The following is a 24,686-nucleotide window of genomic DNA, read 5'->3' as shown; positions in this document are numbered from 1 at the left end:
CAGCCTGGGCAACAGAGCAAGACTCCATTTAAAAAAAAGAAAGAAAGAAAGAAAGAAATCTTTGCCAAACCCAAGGTCATTAAGAATTTCTGCTATGTTTATTTCTCAGACTTTTTTAGCTTTTACATTTAGGTCTGTGATCCATTTTGAGTTAATTTTTGTGTATGGTGTGGTCTAAGGGTCAAGGTTCTCCCTTCCTTCCTTCCTTTCTTCCTTCCTTTCCCTTCCTTCCTTCCTGCTTTCCTTGCTTCCTTCCTTCCTTTCCTTCCTTCCCTTCCTTCCTTCCTTCTTCTTTCTTTCTTTGTTTCTTTCTTTGTTTCTTTCTTTGTTTCTTTCTTTGTTTCTTTCTTTGTTTCTTTCTTTGTTTCTTTCTTTCTTTCTTTCTTTCTTTCTTTCTTTCTTTCTTTCTTTCTTTCTTTCTTTCTTTCTTTCTTTCTTTCTCTCTCTCTCTCTCTTCCCTTTCTGTATATGGCTGTCCAATAGTTTCAGCACTGTTTGTTAAAAAGATTATCCTTTTCCCCCCAAGAATCCCCTTGAATTGCCTTAAAACCTTTGTCAACAATCAATTTGTGTGGGTATATTTCTGGATAGTCTATTGTGTTCTATTGATCTACATTCTTGATTATTTTAACTTTATAATATATCTTGAGGCTGTACATGGTGGCTTGAGCCTGTAATTCTGGGCAGCCAAGGTGAGAGAATCACTTGGGCTCAGGAGTTTAAGACCAGCCTGGGAACACAGCGAGACTTCATCTCTACCAAAAATTAAAAAAAGAAAAAAATTAGCGGGGCATGGTGGCCTGGGTCTGTAGTCCTAGCTGCTCAGGAAGCTGAAGTGGGAGGACCATTTGAGCCCGGGAGATAAAGGCTGCAGTGAGCTATGATCACGCCACTGCACTCCAGCCTGGAAGACAGAACAAGACCCTGTCTCAAAAAAAAAAAAAAGTATTGAAATCAGGTAGTGTAAGGTCTCCAACTTTTTCTTTTACAAAATTGCTTTTGGCTATTCTGGGTCCATTGCATTTCCACATACATTTTATAATTAGCTTATCAATTTCTACTAAAAAGCCTGCTGGGATTTGATTAGATTTCATTGAACCCACAGATGAATTTAGAGAAAAGTTACAGCTTAATATCGAGTCTTCTCATCCACGAACACATATTTCCATTTATTTAGATCTTACTTTTTCTCACCAATATTTCATAGTTTTGTTATTATTATTTTTTCATAGACAAGGTGTCACTCTGTCCTCTAGCCTGGAGTGCAGAGGCACAATCATAGCTCACTGTAGCCTCAAACTCCTGGGCTCAAGCAATCCTCCTACCTTATCCTCCCTGAGTAGCTGGGATTACAGGTGCACACCACCTTGTCCGGGTTGTTTCATAGTTTTCGGTGTGTAGTTTCACACTGAAAACAATGTATGTGTAAGAGTTTTTAAAAAATATATTCTGTGTGTTCACAGAATATATATATGTGTTCATAGTTTTCATTGTGTAGTTTCAGTGTGTAGTTTTATATATCTTTTGTTAATTTTTTCTCTAGATTTTTTGTATTTTTGATGCTATTGCAAATGATATGGTTTACATTTCAGTTATGTCATAGAATATTTCCATTACTCCCAAAAGTTCCCCTATGCCCTGGGTAATCACTGTTAATATATAGAAATACATTTGATTTTTATATAATGACCATATATCCTACAACCTTGCTAAACTCACTTACTAGTTCTAGTAGCATTTTTGTAGATTCCTTAGGATTTTCTGCATAGACAACCATGTCATCTGTGAATCAAGACACTTTTACTTCTTTTCCAATCTGTATGTCTTTTTTTTTCCACTTACATTTTTGCACTGGCTAATACCTCCAGTACAATGTTGAGTAGAATTGATTCCTAGCCTTATTCCTGATCTTAAGGGAAAAGCATTTAATTTTTTGCCGTTAAGTGTGATATAGCTATAGGTCTTTTGTAGATGCCTTTTATCAGATCGAGGGAATCCCCTTTTGTTCTTGAGAGTTTTGTCATGAATAGATGTTAGATTTTATCAAATGCATTTCTACACCTATGAAGATCATCTCTTTTTGTTTGTTTGTTTGTTAATAGAGTGAATTACATTGATTTTTGAATGTTAAATTAATCTTGCAGTCCTGAGATAAACTCCATCTGATCATAATGTATTATCCTTCAAAATGTTGTTAAACTTTATTTCCTGGCCAGGCACGGTGGCTCACGCCTGCAATCCCAACAGTTTGGGAGGCCAAGGCAGGCGGATCACCTGAGGTCAGGAGTTCGAGACCAGCCTGGCCAACATGGTGAAACCCTGTCTCTACTAAAAATACAAAATTAGCTGGGTGTGGTGGTGCACACCTGTAATCCCAGCTACTCAGGAGGCTGAGACAGGAGAATCACATGAACCTAGAATGCGGAGGTTACAGTGAGCTGAGATCACATCACTGCACTCCAGCCTGGGCAACAGAGCAAGATGCCATCTCAAAAAATAATAATAATAAAAATTTAAAAAATTTTTAAAAATCTTTATTTCCTGAAATTAATTTACAAATTTTTTTCATGAGGAATTCATGAGGAATATTGGAATATAGTTTTCTTTTCTTATAATGTCTTTGTCCAGTTTTGGTATCAGAGCAATACCAGCCTCATAGAATGAGTTGAGAAGTGTTCCCTTGACCTCTATTTTCTGCAGTAGTTTGCATAGAATTTGGTATTCCTTCTTTCTTAAATATATTTAGTAGAATTCACCATGAAGCCTTCTGGGCCCAGAGTTTTGACTGTGAGAAGGGTTCTAACTACAAACTCAATTGGTTTAATAGATATAGGGCTATTTATATTATCCACTGCTTTTTGAGTGAGTATTGGTAGTTCCTTTCAACAATTTTTAAAGAATTTAATATAATTATTAGCATAACATTGCTCATGAGATGCCATTATCATCCTTTTAGTGTATGTGGAGTTGGTAGTGATGACTCTTTTCTCATTGTTGATACTGCTAATTTATATCTTCTCTCATTTTTTCCTGATTTATCTTACTAGAGGTTTAGCAATTTTATGAACCAGCTTTTAGCTTCATTGATTTTTTCTATTATTTTTGTGTCTCTATTTCATTTATTTTCTTGCTTATTTCATTATTTCTCTTTTCTATTTACTTTGGGTTTAACTTGCTCTGTTTTTCTAGTTGCTTAAGGTGGGAGCTTATTTCACTGATTGAAACCTTTCTTCTTTTCTCATATAAGAGTTTAATTCTATAAATTTCCCTCTAAGTAATGCTTAAGCTGCATGCCACAAATTTTGATTTGTCATGTTTTTCTTTTCTTTTTCTTTCTTTCTTTTTTTTTTTTTTTTTTAAGACAGAGTCTTGCTCTGTCACCCAGGCTGAAGTGCAGTGGTGCAGTCTTGGCTCACTGCAATCTCCACCTCCCAGGTTCAAGCGATTCTTGTGCCTCGGCCTCCAGAGTAGCTGGGATTACAGGTGTGCACCACCACGCTGGCTAATTTTTGTATTTTTGCTAGAGATGGGGTTTTGCCATGTTGGCCAGGCTGGTCTCCAACTGCCAGCCTCAAGTGATCCACCCGCCTCGGCCTCCCAAAGTGCTGGGATTACAGACATGAACCACCACACCCAGCCTTTATTTTCATTTGATTCAAAATATATTCTAGTTTCCTTTGTGATTTCTTCTTTGACCCATATATTATTTAGAAATTTATTGTTTAATATGTAAGTATTTGGGTGCTTTTCCATATATCTTTTTGTTATTGATTTCTAATTTAATTCTGTTATGATTAGAGAGCGTGGTTTGTATGATTTGAATCTTTTAGAATTTATTGAGATTTGTAGTATGGCCCAGAATGTGGTCTAATTTGGTAAATGTTCTCTATGCACTTGAAACAAATATATTCTGTTTTTCAGTGGAGTATCCTATGAATGTTAATTAGGTCAAGTTGGTTAATAGTACTGTTCAAGTTTTCTATATCCTATTGATTTTGTCCACTTATTGTATCAACTATTGAGAGAAGGTGTTGAAATCTCGTTATAGTAGTGAGTTTGTCTATTTCTCTATTTCTAAATTTCTCTATTTCTAAAGCTGTATCATCAGGTGCCAAATATTAGGATTATTTCTTTTTTCTTTTTTTTTAACTGAGACAAAGCCTCGCTCTGTCACCCAGGCTGGAGTACAGTGGCATGATCTCGGCTCACTGCCAACCTCTGCCTCCCGGGTTCAAGCAGTTCTCATGCCTCAGCCTCTCGAGTAGCTGGGACTACAGGCACGCACCACCACGCCCAGCTAATTGTTTTGTATTTTTAGTAGAGATGGGGTTTCGCCATTTTGGCCAGGCTGGTTTCGAACTCCTGACCTCAGGTGATCTGCCCAGCTCAGCCTCCCAAAGTGCTGGGATTACAGGCACGAGCCACCGCGCCCAGCCAGGATTGTTATTTCTTATGAATGAATGAATCCCTTTTTCATTATAAAATGACCCACCTTATCCCTGGTAAGATTTGCTCTGACATATACCTTGTCTTGTATTAGTACAGTCACTTAAGCCTTCTTTTGGCTAGCGTTGACATCTTTTTCCATGCTTTTACTTTAACCTACATTGTTGGGTCTTTCTTTTTTATACAATTTGACAATCTCTTCCTTTAAAATTGGGATGTTTACACCATTTGCATTTAATGTGATTACTGATGTGGTTGGGCTTAAATCTACCATTTGACTATGTTTTCTATTTGTCTCATCTGTTCTTTGTTTTTTTCTTCTTTTTCGTGATTTCATTTTACCTTTTTACTGGCTCGTTAGTTTTACATTTTTGCTTTGTTTTGATTTGTTTTTAGTGGTTGCTTTAGGACCTATGGCATACATGTTCAACTTACCAGTCTATCTTCAAGTAACATGGTACCATTTTATGTATAGTATAAAAACTCTACAACCATATACTTCCATTTCCCATTGCTTAGTCTTTTCGCTATTGTTGTCATACATTTTACTTCTGTATGTTATAAACTCCACAATACATTGTTATTTTTGCCTTAAATCATTATCTTTTAAAGAGATTTTAAACATAAGAAAAATATATTTGAGGATTTTCTAAATGTTTTCTTTTAATTATTTTATTTTATTGAGACAGAGTCTCACTCCCAGGCTGGAGTGCAGTGGCACAATCACAGCTCACTGCAGCCTGGGCCTCCTGGACTCAAGCAATCCTCCCACCTCAGCCTCCCGAGTAGCTGGGAACACAGGCATGTGCCACCACGCCCAGCTAATTTTTGTACTTTTTGAAGAGACGAGGTTTCTCCATGTTGTCCAGGCTGATCTCAAACTCCTGAGCTCAAGCAATTGGCCCGCCTTGGCCTCACAAAGTGCTGGGATTACAGGCGTGAGCCACCACACCCAGTCTCTCTTAATTCATTTTTAACTTTAATTTTGTCATGGTCAAAAAACGTATCTCTTAAAATCTACTGAGATTTGCTTTTACGGCCAAGCATATTATTAATCTTGCTAAACGTTCTATGTGTTCTTGAATATGCATTTTGCATTTTGGGGGTATAATTTGCTATAAATGTAAATTAGGTAAGGTAGTTAATAGTTCACTCATTTCTTTCATATCCTTATTGAGATTTTGTCTAACTAACCTATCAATTACTCATAGAAAAGTATTAAGATTTCCAGCTTTGATTGTGGGTTTTTCTATTTTTTCCTTAGTTCTGTCACTTTTTGCTTCATATAATTTGAAGATCTCTTTTTAGAGGCATATATATTTTAAACTGTTCTGTATCTCTCATGAATTGACTCTTCTATTATTAAATTTCTTTGATTCTAGTATATTCCTTTTCTTGAAGCCTATTTTGTCTTGTATTAAGAGAGCTATTCCAGTTTTCTTACCTTTAAGGTTTGTGTAATTTCCAGCCTTCTGCTTTTAGTTTTTACTTTTGTTATTTTCATGGTTTTACAGTATTTTACTTCTAGTCTATTTGTATCTTAGTATTTAAAGTGTCCCTTTTGAGGAAAGCACATAATTTGTTCTTGCTTTTTTTTTTTGAGACGGAGTCTCACTCTGTCAGCCAGGCTGGAGTGCAATGGTATGATCTCAGCTCACTGCAACCTCCACCTCCTGGATTCAAGCCATTCTCCTGCCTCAGCCTCCTAAATAGCTGGGATTACAGGCAGGTGCCACCATGCTCGGCTATTTTTTGTATTTTTAGTAGAGACAGGGTTTCACCATGTTGGCCAGGCTGGTCTCAAACTCCTGACCTCAAGTGATCCGCCCACCTTGGCCTCCCAAAGTGCTGGGATTACAGGCGTGAGCCGCCGCGTGCGGCCTGTTCTCACTTTTTAATATAGTCTGTCAATCTCTGCCTTTTAATTGGAGTCAGTCCACTTACATTTAATATAATTATTAATATGATTTTTAAAAATTTTTAAATAAATACTAGTTTATTTGAGCCTTTTTCATTTATGGTTTAACCATCCAATATGTCTGTTTACTTCAGTTCTTTTTCTTCTTGACACTTCTAGGAGATTTCTTTCTCTATTCTCTTTCTCTTTCCTCTTTCCTGAATAAATTTTATTGTGTATACTTGAGGCTTTACAACATGCTATTATGGGATACATATAGATAGTAAAATACTTACTATAATAAAGTAGATTAGCATATCTGTTATTTCACAGTATTTTTTGTGTGATAAGGACAGCTAAAATCTACTTAATGAACCAAAATCCCAAATACAATTCTATTAACTGTAGTTCTCATGTTGTACCTTAGGCCTCTAGATCTGTTCATCCTACATATCTGCTATTTTTATCCTTTGACCTCCATCTCCCAATTTCCTACCTTGCCACTCTCATGGTAACTAATGCTTCATTCTCTGTCTCGTGTATTTGAGCTTTTTAAAAAAAAAAAAAAATCTACTAATAAGTGAGATCATGCAATATTTTTCTTTCTGTGTCTGGCTTATTTCCCTTAGCATAACATCCTCCTGTCCTCCTGGTCCATCATGATGTGGCAAATGGCAGAATTTCCTTTTTAAAGCCTGAAAAATAGTTCACTGTGTGTATACACACACACACACACACACACACACACACACACACACTACATTTTCTTTATCCATTCATCCATCTATGGGCATTTAGGTTGTTTCCATATCTTGGCTAATGTGACTAATGCTTCCATGAACATGGGAGTGCAGATCTTTATGAAGTGGTGATTTTGTCTTCTTTGGGGATATACCAAAAGGGGGATTTCTGGGTCATATGGTAGTTCTATTTTAAATTATTTTAGGAATATCCATATTGTTTTCCATAATGGCCGTACCAATCTACATTTCCACTAGCTTTGTACAATGGTTCCCTTCATTCCATACCCTTGTCAACATTTGTTATTTCTTGTCTTTTTGATAATAGCTGTCCATACAAATGTGAAGTGATAGCTCTTTGTGGTTTTAATTTGCATTTCCCTGGTAGTTCATTAAATAAGCCAGTTTCTTTTCATTTGTCTTCAAGTTAACTGATTATTTCTTCTGCCATCTTAAATCCTCAGTTGAGCCCATCTAGTGATTTTTTAATTTTACATTTAAGTTGTACACCTTAGCTCTGTAATCCATTTTAAAATGCGTTTCCATTTCCTTGTTGAGATTCCCTACTTGTTTGTTTCTTGATGGCATATTTTCCTATAATTATTTGAACATATTTATAATAAATCCTTTGAATTCTTTATCTTCTAAATCCAATATCTGGATCCAGTTGGAGTTCCTTCAAAATTAACTTGGTTGTACTTGGCCTTTGGGCTTCACTCTTTAACCTCGGCCCCAGCATTTTCCTTGTAGCCTCGGACCAGGGGAAGGGCCTCCTTTCTGTTTCATCTCTTCCTACCCTACTCTCAGGAACCTACTGTCATCCCACCTGCTCTATGTTGACTTCCCTGATGATTGGGACCCTCAGAGATCTTGTTACTCTCTGAACTACTATGTTTAAATTTATATCCCATAATCTAATGCTGGACCATGTCCTGTTGTTTGCTAATGTTTATGTACTTTGTATTCCTAACTAGATTCTAAACTCTTTCAGGATTGGGAATATGTCTTTTCCTCTAGAATATCAGTACACTGAGTTCCCTCTGTATGACAGGTCTTGGCCTGAGCACTTTATACTACCTTTCATTTAGTCTTCAGAACACCCTTGTATGATAGGTATCATTATCCTCATTTTCCATATGAGGAAACTAAGACCCAGAAAGGTTAAATGATGAAGCCAAAGTTAGCGCCAAAGTTAGTGAAAGAGAATGACTAGGCGAGCATTCAAACTCAGATCTATCTGACTCAAAGCTCATGTGGCCATGGCTTTCTATTCTAGTTGGACTTGTAACCTCTTATTCTTTCTGGCCACTAGTCTGACTGTTACCATGTGAAACAGACCCAGATAAATCTGTGGATTCTTTGAATGGGGTCTGGTGGCCCAATGTTCCCTGCACAGCGTCTTGTTACTTCAGACAGCATCCCATGGCCTGCCTGTCTGCTTTAGCCCTGGCTGTGCTCTTCATCAGGATCCACCCATGGGCTGCTGCACTCAGAACCCCTGCTTGGTAGCCCAAAATAGCCTTTGTTTTCTCCTGGTGGCTGGTGGATTTTCCTCAGCCATTTTTGCCAGGTGGAGCCATGAGTTGGAATAGCAACAGGTGGTAAGTATCCAGAAGCCAATGAGGCATGCACTTTATTGTCAGAAGCAGAAGTGTGTTCTGCAGAGATGGAAAGCAGACCTCCTACCAGCAGAGGAAACACAAACCAAAGGGAACCTTCCCGAAAGTTTGAACAGAACTCTGTTCCTTTTCTGTCTCTGAGGCATGGAGGAGTGTGGTCCTCTTTGTTGAATCCTTTTCCAAACATACCTTACACCTGCCTAAAACAGGTAAAATGTAAATCATCTCTTTGCAGGGATTCTTTAGGATACATCTTGTTTTCCGTGCCTTATAGACATGATCATCTCCTTGCTGCTTAGCCAAGTCCTTTGGTATACTCCAGCATCTGCAGTCTGGAAGAGAAGACTTCTCTTTTAACTCACTCACCTTCTTGCCCCAGGGAAAGTAGGAAACAGCACATTTGTTGAAAGAGACAAGTTCTGCATTAGGCTGGTTGTTTACTTGGGTCTGAAAGACAATAAACCTGGTCCTCACTTGGAGTAGGAGAAACTTAGGAAAAAGCAAGGGTGCCATGGAAAACCACTAATCCTGGTTTGTCCCACAAACAATCATGTTAAAATCTTGGTACAGAAGCCCCCTCTGAAGCTGAAACGAATGTCTTGGGTTAAGAATCTTGTCACAATGGCTTACCCTATGTGACATCACTAATTCAGACAAATGAGGTGTGACTGTCCCACTTTGGGGGATGCTATCCTATTTGGTGATTTTCTTGCTTTTTCTCCAAGGTAAAGTCAGAATCGATTGAAATATCGGTCACTTTCTCACTGACAAAGTGACACAGCAGCTGATGGGAGGGTTGACCTGTGAGGAATTTGTGGAGCGTCAAGCCCCAGCCAGAGGAAGGAGTCAGACTATTGGAGGGCCTGCTGAGAAGTCACGGCATCCAATCTTTTGACCAAGCGGGGAAGCAATCCTGTGTTTAAAAACATTTGAGAAAAGAGACCTACAGATAGCCTTTTGGGCATACTGTTTCTTGGCACCCATGTGGAAGTGTGGCTTCTCTTCTGGGCAGGTATTTCTGTACAACTGTGACCACTCTTCCTACCTGGCTTCTGAGGAACGCATAGCCTATACCTGATCTCTTCTATTCTCTTGCATCCCCTAGGAAGCAGGAATTATATTTTCATTCATCTGATAAGCCCTATGAACAGCCATTGTTAAGTGCTGGGAGTACAATAAGGAATGAAAAAACGTCCCATACATCAAAGATTATGGTCTTGTCAGGGCATTGAGGCCACAGGATTCATTGTAGTAGAAGGTGTAACATGCTTAATGTCATTGGAGGGAAGCAACATCATATTCTGTTCTTTAGGGATGGGTAGGTTTAGAAATAGCAGATATGGCATGAGGTGCCTAGGAGCCAGAATAAGAAATGTTGGGAAGTAAGGTATGTTTGGGAAGCATGTGGCCAGATGACAGACTATGTGAGGCAGAACAATGACCAAGGACAAAAGATGGAGTGCCTTGAGTGGCAGGCCATGGGGTTGGACACTCTTTGAGAGTTGGCCAAGAGCTCAAAAGGACTTTTGAGCAGAGAAGTGACAAGATAAAAGCTTTTGGGGGAAGACTAATAGAGCAACTATGTCTGGGACCTTTCATGGGGTGCTAGAATCGAGAACCAGGATAAAGGGGGAAAGTTGGGAGATGCTGGAAGGCTTGCTTTTGATGGCCATGATGAGAATGAGTAGAGGGGAAGAGGCAAATGTGTTAGACGAACATTGGGCAGGCAGAATTAGCCAGGCACAGCTAGTGACAGTATGTGATGCCACACTGTCAGTCAGAGACAACTCTGGATATTCAGCTCAAGTGACTGAGGAAAAGCTGAGGCAGGTAACAGATTTCAGAAAGTCAAGAGCCAGAGGAGCAGGCTCAGGGAGAAGATGGTAAGTTCCATATGTAGTGGCTGGGCTTCATCTTCCAGGGGCAAGTTTCCAGCTGGAGTTAAGAGCACAGAGTTGACCATCGGGAAAGACCAGCATCAGAGACACAATTTGGTTGTTCTAGGGGAAGTGGTAGCTGTTGCTCTGGGGGTTGTAGAAATCCTTGAGTGGAGAGTAGGAAATAGATGGCCAATGCCTGCCCAACACTTGGCCCAGGTCAGGGGTTCATATGCTTCTAGAAAAGAGGAATAAATTAGTGGAAGAATGAGACAAGGACAACATCTGGAGAAGCACTTACGTGTAGAGTGTGCATCAGTGAAGAAGAAAGAGAAGCAACCTTCAGAAAACTGGAAAAGCCAGGAGAGAACCCTGGGAGAAGAGGACAAGGGAGGGCAGGAATTTCAGGAAGAAGGTGACACACTATATTCATTGCTGCAGAAAAAAATGGACCTCCTGAGAAGGCTATCAGGATGCCTGGGCTCATTGCTCTTATGGGGCAAGACACAGAGTTTGCCTCAGTGATGGGACTTAGGCCCTGGGCATTCATGCTCACTTGTTCTCATTGTCACAATGGCAGCTCTGATTCTAAGAGTCCTGGTCAGAAAGGGCTGACTGATAGTAAGGGAGCTCCTTTTTGTATCTTGCCTTTGGCTGTTGGTTGGGGACTGTGGGGTGTGCTGTGGGGTGATTGTGTGAGGATTGGGAGGTAGATAAAGTTGTGAACTGGTGGCCATCTCATCCAAAGCCAGTGAAATAATCCTGGGGATAGTTTCCTTTTGGAAGTGAGACAAGGGTAGAGGGGACCAGAGAGTGCTCAAAACTTGTCCTGTAGACTTTACCAGATTACTTTTTTTTTTTTTTTTTTTTTGAGACAAGGTTTCACTCTTGTCGCCCAGGCTGGAGTGCAACAGTGCGATCTTGGCTCACCGCAACCTCTGCCTTCCGGGTTCAAGTGATTCTCCTGCCTCAGCCTCCTGAGTAGCTGGGATTATAGGCATGCACCACCATGCCCACCTAATTTTCGTATTTTTAGTAGAGACGGGGTTTCTCCATGTTGGTCAGGCTGGTCTCAAACTCCTAACCTCAGGTGATCCGCCCACCTCAGCAGATTACTTTTTTATAATTTTATTTCTCTGGTCTGATTCATTCTTTAAGGAGCTATCCCACAGTTTCTGAACAGGGAACTAGAGGATTTGGGACCAGGAGCAAGATTAAGTGCAGTGGGGGAAGGGAGGGAGAGAAGAGTTGCCTGGAGCTCACTGCAATGAGAGTTTCAAATGCAACAGGGCAATAGGGCAGGTGTGAGGCATCTGAGCCCAGAGTGAGCCAAGAATAAGCACAACAGGGAAGGGAGGGAGGAAAGACTGCTACTCCCACTTGCACACACTCCCAGTATGGTCTCCCGGAGAGACAGCTGTGACCCTTGCCAGGTACCACATCCTTGTATTAGGTTCTTCTTGGCCTCTTAGAGCAGGACTGTGTGAGAATCCTGACTGCACAAGAAACTAAGGTTAGGTAAATTAGAGACAGCCCAATGTGGAGTCCTGGGGGTGGGTGGCTGGCACAAGGCCCTGGACTCCTTCCCTGCAGGAGCCAGGCAGCCTTTCTTCCTTCCACGGTCACAGAAGGTGCTGTGCTCAACTGCCTGGCAGAAGGTCTGGTTGGAATGTGCTTGGAAGGTGAGCTCAGGTGATACACTTCACAGATGGGGCCCATCACATCCACTTTGGAATGGAAAGAAAGTTGTAAGTAGTAATATCAGACTTCCCAAAGGAGGGGGAATGGAGATTCAATCCATGGAGGGAGTAGGGGTTCAATCGCTGGACAGATTTACTTGCACCCAACCAAGACAACAGGAAAGAAGAAAACCAGACAGTGGAAGTTATGGATGAACTGATAGATGAACATTCATGCATCACCTTTGGGCTAGAGGCAGTCTTGCCTGAGCCTGGAGGTTGGAGGCTGAACACTTCTAGCCTAAGGATGTAAGGAAGCAGAAAAAGCAGAGTAGACTGTTTTCCTGCCCAGAGGTCTATGCACAGGGGCCCTGCTCATTCTTACTCAGCAGCACACTTGATGCAAGCCATACTGAGGCCATAAGCATAGCATCATCACTCACGGAAGCCAGCCTGAGGTCTGACAAGCAGGGCGAATCAGAAAGGGGTGGCTACCTTGGCAAACCACAGAGAGCCAGGCTTATATGACCAGATGCCACTGAGCACGACCATGTGTACTGTGTGTGCACTGCTCCCTGCAGAGGGCTCACACACCAGCACTTCCTCCTCTGCTGCCTTCTGTGGGGCCATCCTTCCCTGGTCAGCGTCCACACCAACCTCAGAAAGTACAGAGACAAATATCAAGTGCAGGGAGCAAAGAGGCTCATGCCCATGCCATGCTGACCCTGGCAGAGCAGCCACAGCATGTGTGGCATGACACATCACCTCTTGGAGACCCAAAGAAGCAAATCTTCACGTGTTCATCTTGTGGGTGTTAAAGGTACTTCTGCTCTCTTCCTGTGTCAGAGGAAGGCCCTAGGCTCTCTCCACACCCTGTTGCTGTGTTAGGGGCAATGGGGTGACTCAGAGGCTGCAACAGCCACATTGGCTGCATCTACTGGGTGCATGTGGCAGGGGGCTGAGTTGGAAGGAAATAAGATAAAGTTGCCTGGGCAGCCAGAGTGGAGCTGGCCAGCTGTCAGGAGCTGCCTCAGTGCATCCATGGATGAGCTGCTTGGGAGACCCTGTGGAGTGGGTAGAGAGGTGGGGCCTGGAGGTCTGTGCTGGCGAGGCAGGTGAGGGAGGATGGACCAGAAGAGTGCCAACATCTTCCTTCAAGCTCCCCATCCCTGCAGGGGTCTCTACCAGACCTCAGGAGCCTGTGCTGCAGGCTACTGCCCGTGGCCTCTGCCAGCACGGTTGTACATCCCAGGGCTTGGTTCGGCTGCAGGGCCTCTGCTTTTCCCCTCTCTCAGTTGGCTCAAGAGCCTGAACTGTTTTACTCCTGGGGGCTAGCTTATCTACAGATAGAAGGACCTCTGGAGGGAGCTTTTAGTCTAGACTGTAGTAGAAACCAAAGATAATATTTACCAGGAAAGAACTGAACCCAGCCACTTAGCTGCAAGCTTCCCCTTCTGAGCCTTTCAGGGTACACAGTGGGCACCAGCCCTCGAGATCTGGGATTGTTAGTGCTTTAGGGATCACCATCTCAGTTTCTCACCAGTGTGGAAGTTCCTTGAATGTAGAGGAAGTTCCCCCCAGCACCGCGTTTTCAGGCCTCATGAGTGTCCAGTAAACACTGACGAAGCTGAGGAGCAGCGGAAGACAGCAGAGAGGTGAGTGCGGAATTTGTGGGATGCAGATGGCTGCACAGTGCAGCCTCAGTCAGAACACAGGACATTAGCTTCATAGGGAATTTTCTACCCTGGTAGTCAGGATTTTGCTCCTGACCAAGAAAACAACAAAAAGAAAACCATACAATAGAACTTATGGATGAACTGACACACTCCACCACCCGTACTTCATCTGAATATGTTTATTAGCCTCACATCTTCCTTGAGTCCTGGGCTATCCTCCTGTTCCTCCTCCCCATGCCCTCCCTGCGAGCTGCTCCCAGGCTTCATGTGTCCTACTGTCCTGAGACTCGGGCCGGCCCTTGGCAGCAATCCCCATCTCTTCTTGAGATCCCCCCACCTGTGTCATTTTTCACTCTTCTACCTTGACCCCATTCCAAAAATGTATTAGCAACTTAATGCCTTTGCGTTCCTCAGATCCAGGCTCCGAGTGAGCAGTGGTCTTTGTCCCAGAAGTAGCAGCGAAGAGATCTCAGCGAGGCCCCGGAAAGGGAGGCGGCTGAGGGAGCCTGTGCCAAGCCCCATCAGCCCAGGGAAGTCTTACAGAAAGATTCTTTCTAGAGGAAAGAAGAGATTAGCTGAGCCTCCCCAAAAAAGACAAGTAAAGAGGACACAGAAATATTTCCTTTAAAAGGGAGCAAGAGCAGATGGAAAGAGGGTTTATATTAATGAAATCTCCGGATATTAAGGATGAAATGAATGCCAGGGAAGGTTATTATCATTTCATTAGAACACAAAGGAAGAAACAAACACATTATTATGTGAAACCAAGAAGTTATGAACAAGGGAATCCAGCAGGGAAGTTATTAGCTGGGTTAATTAAAACAGAACAAGCTGGTTGAGTAATTCCATCTGTAGAACCCAACAAGGAAGGCATAATTCATTGCCCTTAAGAAAAATACTCAGGGTATTTTTCTTTTTCTCCTTTACCAGAAATTCTGTACTTTTGATATTGTCTCACAAACCAAAAAGATTTATTCTTATCAACGCTGAATTGATTTAGCACTCTTGTGAGAGAGTTCAGTTCTGACCAAAAGAGATGGCAATCCCCCTGAGATTCTTGAGCCCAGACAGCCAGGGGCTCTCCCCCATCTAGGATCATGGGCCCCTCAAAGATTCCTCCATTGCCTAGCTTGCAGGATTGTGGGAGGTGGCAACTGAACGTGGGACCAGGCCTTACTCATCCATCCTAGTGATCCTGGGGAGGGCTGGACCAGGCCAGGTTTCCTTGCTATCTTCTCCACTGCTTCCTCTTGCCATCCTGAAGCTGGAAACTCCTTGGCATAGTACTGCTCCTTAGAGCTGTCAGAGCCAGTCTTTCTACCTAGCTTTGTTGGCATCTAGCACAAGGGAGATGACCAACAAGACTGCTGTTTGCAGCATCAACCCACCTGGTATTGTTTGGGTAGTGCTCATATAGCTGGCTGAGTTGCTGCTGCCTTCAGGAGGCCTAGATGTCCCAAGTATGACAGTTCCGAGCAGGTCAAATGGGTCCCATCAGCCCTTGGGATTTTCTTCATCTCTCATTTGTCAGGCCTTATGAATTAAAATTAGGACTCTGGGTTTGGGTGAGCCCTTGGAGGTTGATCTTAAGGGCTATTTCTGAAGTTAACGTACCAGAGGGCCAGAGCCCCCAAGTTCTTTGGCCCTTGAACACAGGTATAGGACATGAGAGCTGGAAGGGGCCTTGCTAAGGGTATAGTCCATCGAAACCTTTTGTTGGAGAGGAGGAAACTAGGCTCCAGAGTGAGAGAGGAAATGTCTGAGACAGATCTGAGGCTACAGAGCTAACTCGTGGCTGAGCAGGACAGGAACCAGGGTTTCTTAGCAAGTCCTGGTAACCTACTTCTGCCCTGTGCCCCTCCTGCTCTATCCCTGCACTTCAGGGCTATCCCCCACAGAGTGCCTAGGAGACTCCTGGAGAGCGCAAGATACATTTTAATAAGGGTTAGAGCATGTGGCACAAACACTGCTTCATAATTGTCAATTGCTTTTTTTAATTGATGTACTTTTTTTTAGAGCAGTTTTAAGGTTCACAGCAAAACTAGGCAGAAGCACAGAAAGATCCCATACCCTCCCTGTCCCACACATGCACAATCAAACCCACTATCGACATTCCCCGCCACAGTGGTACGTTTGTTACAATTGACGAACCTAGATTAACACATCATTATCACCCAAAATCCATAGTTTACACTAGAGTTCACTCTTGATGTTGTACATTCTATGGGTTTGGACAAGTGTATAAGGACATGTATTCATTATAGTATCATACAGAGTATTTTTCACTGCCCTAAAAATCCGCTGTGCTTCACCTCTTCATTCCTCCCTCCCCTCAACCTCTGGCAATCACTGATCTTTTTACTGTTTCCATAGTTTTGCCTTTTCCAGAATGTCTTATAGTTGGAATCATACAGTATGTAGCCTTTTCCGATTGGCTTCCTTCACTTAGTAATATACATTTAAGTTTCCTCCATGTCTTTTCATGGCTTGATAGCTCATTTCTTTTTTAATGCTGAATAATATTCCATTGTCAGGTTGTACCACAGTTTATTTATTCATTCATCTACTGAAGGACATCTTGGTAGCTTCCAAGTTTGGGCAATGATGTATGAAGCTGCTATAAACATCCTTGTGCAGGTTTTTCTGTGGATATAAGTTTTCAGCTCATTTGGGTAAATACCAAGGAGCACAATTGCTGGATAATATGGTAAGAGTATTTTTAGTTTTATAAGAAATGGCTAAACTGTCTTACAAAGTGACTATATTGTTTGACATTACCACCAGCAATGATTGAGAGATCCTGTTGTTCCACATCCTCACCAGAATTTGGTGCTGTTAGTGTTTTGGATTCGGGGCATTCTAATAGGTGTATCATGGTATCTTGTTGTTGTTTTAATTTGCAATTTCCTGATGATATATGATGTGGAGCATCTTCTCATATGCTTATTTGCCATCTGTATATTTTCTTTGGTAAGGCACCTCTTTAGGTCTTTTGATCATTTTTTAACTGGGTCTTTGTTTCATTGTTGAGTTCTAAGAGTTCTTTGTATGTTTTGGATAAAAATTCATTAGGTGTGTATGTTTTGGATAAAAATTTATTAGATGTGTCCTTTGCAAATATTTTATCTGTTTATTGCTTGTCTTCTTAGTGTCTTGACATTATCTTTTGTAGAGGAGAAGTTTTTAATTTTTTTTTTTTTTGAGACAGAATCTCGCTCTGTCACCCAGGCTGGAGTGCAGTGGCATGATCTTTGCTCCCTGCAGCCTCAACCTTCTGGGCTCAAATGTTCCTCCCATCTCTGTCTCCTGAGTAGCTGGGACTACAGGCACACACCACCATGCCCGGCTAATTTTTTATTTTTATTTTTTGTAGAGTGTTTTGGTGTTTCGCTCTGTTGCCCAGGCTGGTCTCAAACTCCTGAGCTCAAGTGATCCACCGACCTTGACCTGTCAAAGTGCTGGAATTATAGGTGTGAGCTACCACGCCTGGCCAAGTTTTTAATTTCAATGAAGTTCAGCTTATCAATTATTTCTTTCATATATTATGCCATTGGTGTTGTATAGAAAGTCATTGCCAAACCCAAGGTCATCTAGATTTTCTCCTATGTTATCTTCTAGTAGTGTTATAGTTTTGGATTTTATATTTAGGTCTGTGATCCATTTTGAGTTGATATTTGTGAGTGGTGAAATGCCTGTGTCTAGATTCTTTTTTTTTTACAGGTAGCTGTTAAGTTACCTGTAGTATTCCAGCACCGCTGGGTGTAAAGATTATCTTTGCTCCATTGTATTGCCTTTGCTCCTTTGTCAAAGATCAGTTGACTATATTTATGTGGGTCTATTTCTGGGCTCTCCATTCTGTTCTACTGATCTATTGCTCTTTTCTTTCACCAATACCCCACTGTCCTGATTACTGTAGCTTTACAGAAAGCCTCAAAGTCAGGTAGTGTAAGTCTTCTTTGTTCTCCCTCAATATTGAGTTGGCTATTCTTGATCTTTTGCTACTCCATATAAACTTTAGAATATGTTTATTGATATCCACAAAATAGTAATAACTTGCTGGATTTTAATTGGAATTGCATTGAATCGATAGATCAAGTTGGGAAGAACTGACATCTTGACAACATGGAGTCTTTGCGTCTATGAACATGGAATATCTCTCCATTTACTTAGTTCTTTGATTTTGTTTATCAGAGTTTTGTAGTTTTCCTAATATAGATCTTGTATATTCTTTTAGATTTATACTGAAATATTTCATTTTAGATAGTGCTAATGTAAATGATAATGTGTTTTACATTTCAGATTTCACTCACTCATTGCTAATATATAGGAAAGTGATTGACTTTTGTATTATTAACCTTGTATCCTACAGCCTTGCTGTAATCACTTTGTTGTTTGATTTTGAAACAGATACCTCCTCAGAAGATGGTAGTTAAGCTTTTGTTAGTTCCCACACTTTTCCTCCACTTTGGGCTTTCCTATATGCTGTGATTTGTTTTGTTTTGTTTTGTTTTGTCTGGAGTATTCTGCCTTCCCTACCCTCAGTCTCCACTCCAGATACCCCCTTCTTTAAACCTGATTAATCTTTGAGGTCTCAGAGAAGCATGGTTTATACTGGGAAGCCTTCTCTGACTCTATGAGTCTGGGTTACCTGATCCCCCCTACTTCATTTCTTCTCTGGAAGGTGTAATCGCTACTCTCAAGAAACTAATGGCTTATTTGGGAGACAATACACAGAGGTGAAAGTAATAATAAACAAGGTTTATTATTTATACTGGGAAGCCTTCTCTGGTTTATACTGGGAAGTCTTCTCTGACCCTATGAGTCTGGGTTACCAGATCCCCACTACTTCCTTTCTTCTCTGGAAGATGTAATCCCTACTCTCAAGAAACTAATGGCTTATTTGGGCGACGAACTGCAAAGGTGAAAGTAATAATAAACAAACACTTATCTCTGTTCTAAGAACTTTACTTTTACTTTTAACTCATTTAATTCTCACAGTTGTGAAGATTAATGAGAACTGCTCTCCAAAACCCTCAGAAACTCTCCTTAACCTATAAAATTGAATCCAGACAGTTTAGATTGGCCTATATGCCTTCACATCAGGATCTAAATCTGTATTTCCAAACTAAGCTGGTTTACTCACTATGTCTTGATATAGTCTATATGTCTTTACCTCTGAATGCTTGCATATGCTATTCTCCCTGTTTGAGATGTTCCCTGTGGTCTCATTCCTCCATGACCATTCCATCCTCCACATTTCTATTGCACTTATTTTCTGGACCATTCATTTTTGTTATGAACCTAAGCAAGTTTACAGGAACAAAACTTATGGGATGCCAAACAGGTCAACTCTTACTGCCCTCCACAGTCTTTTGGATTTTTGTTGCGAGACTTGCATAGCTGTTCCTGGTGTGATCTCTGCCTAATCCAATTGCTGTGTTTTATTTACAATCTTTGTGCATTGACATAGCCAACATATTTGTCATTGAAGTGGTTACTTAGTGTTGCATGGTGTACATTCATTGCTTCTCTTTTAGAGTCCTGTATTAATATTGTAATTCAGTTTTGTTTTCTCAATTATTTGCATGCCAAGTATATACAAGAAACCCATCTCTTGTCATTAGTCTGGCAATTGTGAGCTCCTCAAGACAGAGACTGTCTTCAACATTGCTGTATCCTCTACCATCTTTAGCTTGCATGTACTAGATGCTCAGAAAACCCTGTTCAATTGACTCACACTATCATAATGCCAGGAATTTAGCCACGTTACTTAACACCCACCTCTACCCTGATAAAAACGAATCCCATGAGGGCTAAGATGTGTAACCAGAGAGGATCCAGTAACTTTCTCCAAATGCTTGATCACTCTAACATCACTTCTCTCATCTTGCCACCTCCTCTCTCTAGAGTATCATTTAGCTACAAGGATTCAGGAAACCTTGAAGATCATTTTCTCAAGCAGCTGATGCATACAAGCTAAACATAAGGACCAGTTCCCTGGCAAGTGCTTCTTGCTTCTAGTGATACAAGGCTGTATGGGGCCCCAGGAGTCGTGGGGTGGAGTGGGTTAGCGATCCCATACTTGCCATTTCCCTGACTTTGAGTGGAAGCTCAGAACTCCCAGCGTTGCCTGCTTAATCTGTACTGAGATTGCAGAAACCTGGCCTGGCTCCTCTACCTTTGGGAGGGTAATCATTTCAGAAGCATATTGTGCTCACTTCTGCAGTCAGGCATGGCTAGATTTAAGCAAAACTTTTTTACTTCTTTATTCAGTGTTTGCTACTTGTTGACTCACCCTATCCTTCTAAGAAAATTCTCCTCTTACTTTTCCCCATCGACTGTTTTGCTCCCTCCTGGCCTCTCCACCACTGATTTCTTCCTGGCTTCTACGTGTGAGCATCTCCCCATGAATCTCTCTGCTTCTGCCTTCCTCTGTCTACACTTTCTCTCTAGCAGTCTTGCTTGCCATGATGACTAAATTGATATCCCTCAGCAGTGACTCCTCAAACCCCATCTTCAACCCTGACCTCTTGAGCCAACTCTAGGCCTACATTTCCAGATGTCTGCTAGGCATTTCCTGCTGGCAATCCAAATCCAACCTGTCTAAATAGCTCAAGCGGCTCTTTCCCCCTGTTTTCCCAACTTCTCTCACTGTTCTAGTGACTGATGTTAAGAACCTTGGGGCTTGTCTGGGCTGTTTACTAACCACATCTTGGACCCTCAGTTTCCTCATCTGCTATGTGAAGATGGTAATGCGCTCCCTATCTCACTAAGGAGCACTGAACGAGACAAGCTATCTGGAAGCATGTTTTAAGCTGTAAAAGGGTACACAAAGAAGAGATGTAATAATTGTGCTGTCATCTTTAGTTTTTTTAGCTAAAAAAGCTAAAAGCTACTGTCATCTTTAGCCACACATTCGCCCCATCACCTTATGTTACCATTTCCTTTATCCCTATACTTCTCATCCATCCTTTTATCTCAATTCTTGATATGACCACCAGAGTTTAAACTCTGTCACCCATTGCCTAGACTAGTTCTATCCGAGCCTAGTTATATCCTCTAACTCAGTGGTTCCCAGACTGCAATCCATCCACATAAGAATTACTAGGAGGAATTTATTTTTTAAAAAATGCAATTGTAGTCTCTTTCACAGTTGTGCTGGGACAACGGAATATCCACGCGCAAAAGAATACCTCATACCGTATACAAAAATTAACCCAACATGGGTCAAAGACTTAACAGTAAGAACTTAAAACACAAAACTCTTAGAAGAAAAAATAGGCATAAATCTTTGTGACATTCAATTAGGTAATAGTTTCTAAGATATGACACCATAAGCATGAGCAACAACAACAAAATAGTTAAAGTAGAGTTAATCAAAATTTTAAAAAATGTTGCACTTCAAAGGATACCATCAAGAAAGTGAAAAGACGACCCACAGATTGGGAGAAAAATTTTGCAAAAATTTTATCAGATAAGAGAGTTGTATCCATAATATATAAAGAGCTCTTACAATTCAATTATAAAAAGATAAATGACCCAACTAAAAATGAACATATTCAATTTATTTGTCAATTATACCTCAATAAAACTGGGGAAAAATGAGTCAAGGATCTGAATAAACATTTCTCCAAAGAAGACATACAAATGGCCAATATGTACAAAAAAAGATGCTCAACATCATTAGTTATCAGGGAAATACAGATCAAAACAATAATAAGGCTGGGGACAGTGGCTTACACCTGTAATCCCAGCACTTTGGGAGGCTGAGGTGGGCAGATTACTAGAGCCCAGGAGTTCTAGACCAGCCTGAGCAATGTGGCAAAACCCTGTCTCTACAAAAAATACAAAAATTAGCCAGGCACAGCGGTGCATGCCTGTAGTCCCAGCTACTCAAGAGGCTGAGGTGGAAGGATCGTTTGAGCCCGGGAGGTCGAGGCTGCAGTGAACCGTGATCGCAACACTGTGCTCCAGCCTGGGTGACAGAGTGAGACCTTGTCTCAAAAAAACAAAAAAAATGAAACAAAACGACAATAAAGTAATGTACTTCCCAAAAACCATTGAATTGTACACTTTAAATGGGTGAATTGTATGGTATGTGAATTATACCTCAATAAAGCTGCTTTTAAAAAAATCACAAGATACCATTTCACATCCACTGGGATAGCTAGAATCAAAAAGTCAGATAATAACAGGTGTTGATGAGAATGTGGAGAGATTGGAACCCTCATACACTGCTGGTGGGAATGCAAAATGGTGCAGCTGCTTTGGAAAACGATCTGGCAGTTCCTCAAATGATTAAACGTAGAGTTACAATATGACTGAGCAATCTTACTTCCAAGTGGGATTTCAGATAATATATATACCCAAGATAAATGAAAGCACATGTCCACACAAAAACTTATACACAAATGTTCATAGAAGTATTATTTGTAATAGCCGAAAAGTAGAAACAATCCAAATGTCCATCAACTGATGAACATATAAATAATATCTGGTATATATACATATAATGGAATATTATTCGGCCACAAAAAAGGTATGAATACTGATCCATGCTACAACATGGATGAACCTGGAAAACATTATACCTAGTGAAAGAAGGCAGTCAAGAAAGGCCACAGATTGTATGATTCCATTTATATGAAGTATCCAGAACAGGCAAATCTGTGGTGACAGAAAGTCAATCAGTGGTTGCCAGGGGATGAAGGGGATGGCAGGGGGAGGGGGTGCTAAAGAGTACGAGGTTTCTTTTGGGGATGATGAAAATGTTCCAAAACTTATTGCAGTGATGGCTGCACAGTTCTGTGAATAGACCACAAAAGTGAATTATATACTTTAAATGGGTCATTTGCATGGCATGTGAATTATATCCCAATTAACCTTAAAAATGCAGTTATAAGGGGAAAATTGATGGTGGGGATATTTTACAGAAAGCTTTAAATGCCAAGTTGAGCAGTGAGGACTGGATTCTCTGGGACCAGTTTTCTCGAAGTGTGCTTCATATACCATCTGCCTCATAATAGTTACAAATACCAAGTCCTGGCTGCACCTCAGAGACTGTAATTCAAAATGTTTTTCGTGGTATCAGTACTTGCATTTGTAGCAAGCACCCCACGGAGGCTGCAGGCTACACCCCATTGTTAAACATTTTGCTGATCAATCTTGCTGCCTCCAGACTCTGCTCCATTCTGCCCTGCATGACGCTGCCGGATGAGCCTCCAAGAGTATAGTTTGGGTTGGGTCACCTTCCTGCTCAGAACCCTTCAATATCCTTTCATTCCCTTAGCATGAGCTCCAGGTGCTCTGGGCAGCCTGGTTCCCACCCAGTCTTTTTAGCCTTATCTCCATGACTTCCTACATGTCAGTCAAAATGTAATATTCACCATTCTCTGAACCTGTTTTGTGGATTCCCACTCAGTGTCATTGCCAGGCTGTCCCATATTCCAGGAAAGCATCTCCTGTACTCTCAGCTCATCTTTTGCGATACAAATGTCACCATGATCCTTCCTTTCATTTTAACTAGCTGATCGTCTAGAATTTACCACATAGCCTTTCATAATCTTTTAAGCTATACAGTTCTGCTACTTGTAAATTGAATGACAATATTCAGAGTTGTCTGAATATACAGACAATATACAGAGAAAACACCTGTAGATCAGGCAGTGCAGCCTGACACCTGGTCAGAGTGCAGTACTGGGAATAAAATCCTGGTAGCAATCTCCTCTGAGGAATTCAGCATCCTTCCTGGTAATCCAGAGATCAGGGGCCTGCATCAGGCACCAGTGGAATATAAGCAGGACCTGGGGGACCCTGGCCACCACCCAGCCTGTCAAGTCTTGGCAGCTTAGCTGGCGCCACTTCCTTACAGAGGCTGGAAACTGCTGAATTGAATCCTCATTTCAACTGGTGACCCCAAGCAGAAATGCTCTCCCAATCCCATTGTCCTCTGTACTGTGTCCACGAAATCACCCCATCTCAGTAGGAAAAGAGAAGGCTGGAAAGCCATTTACAGCCTATTTGGTAATAAGCTCTTAAAAATAAAATTATGATTGTCAGATAATGATTTTACAGCACAACAAGAGCCCCCTTGCAACCATTTCCGTAATTACATTAAGCCGGTTTGTCTGAAAGAAGCTTAATGGGAAACAAACCATTAATTATAATTTGGTCTTTTCTCCCACAGCCCCTTCCCCCTTGAATTACTGGAGCCACACCCTGGGGCCATGTATGGGAGTGCAGGGATCGCAACCTTGAGGATGGGAAAGATGAGGTGACAAAGGCCAAGGCTCACTGGGAGGGAAGAATAGAGAGCAATGGAAGGTACAAGGTTGTGGTGGCCCCTGTAACCAGCCGGGGGGCCTACAATGGCCCCCACCTAAGTGGAGCCAGTGGTGCTGTGTGTCCACTTCTTTAGACCTGGAGTGAAGGAACTGGGAGCTGTAGGGCAAGCTGAGCCCAACATGGGCATATTTTCAGGGGCCTCAGAGCTAGTGGGTGGGGCGGGCACCTGGGCAAACAGAACTAAGAAACGGGCAGGAATGAATCAAAGACAGCTTAAATATGCAGAAATGCAGCTCATACCTCTGGGCAAAAATAATCCCAAACAGAGTTATGTAATGGGCAGGTGGTATATGATAGGAGGAATGAGGCTATGAGGTATGTATACAGGCATGAGTGAATGAGAGAGGTTGAGAATGGAGTGGGAGTGTCCTGGGGAATTTGGCAGAGGAGCTTATGAAGCTGTTGCTT

General features: G+C 41.5%; 1 protein-coding gene across 4 annotated transcripts in view; it reads left to right on the top strand.

Annotated features, from left to right (window-relative positions):
- The window catches only part of NRG2 (neuregulin 2), a 195,103-nt gene that overhangs the window by 102,593 nt on the left and 67,824 nt on the right, over nucleotides 1-24,686 (top strand). The gene's annotated exons all lie outside the window — the stretch shown is intronic.

Source organism: Pan paniscus, chromosome 4 (genome assembly GCF_029289425.2).
Source record: "Pan paniscus chromosome 4, NHGRI_mPanPan1-v2.0_pri, whole genome shotgun sequence".
Taxonomy (NCBI): Eukaryota; Metazoa; Chordata; class Mammalia; order Primates; family Hominidae; genus Pan; species Pan paniscus.
Note: the sequence above shows the minus strand (reverse complement) of the source record. Positions and strands in the feature narration are given on the sequence as shown.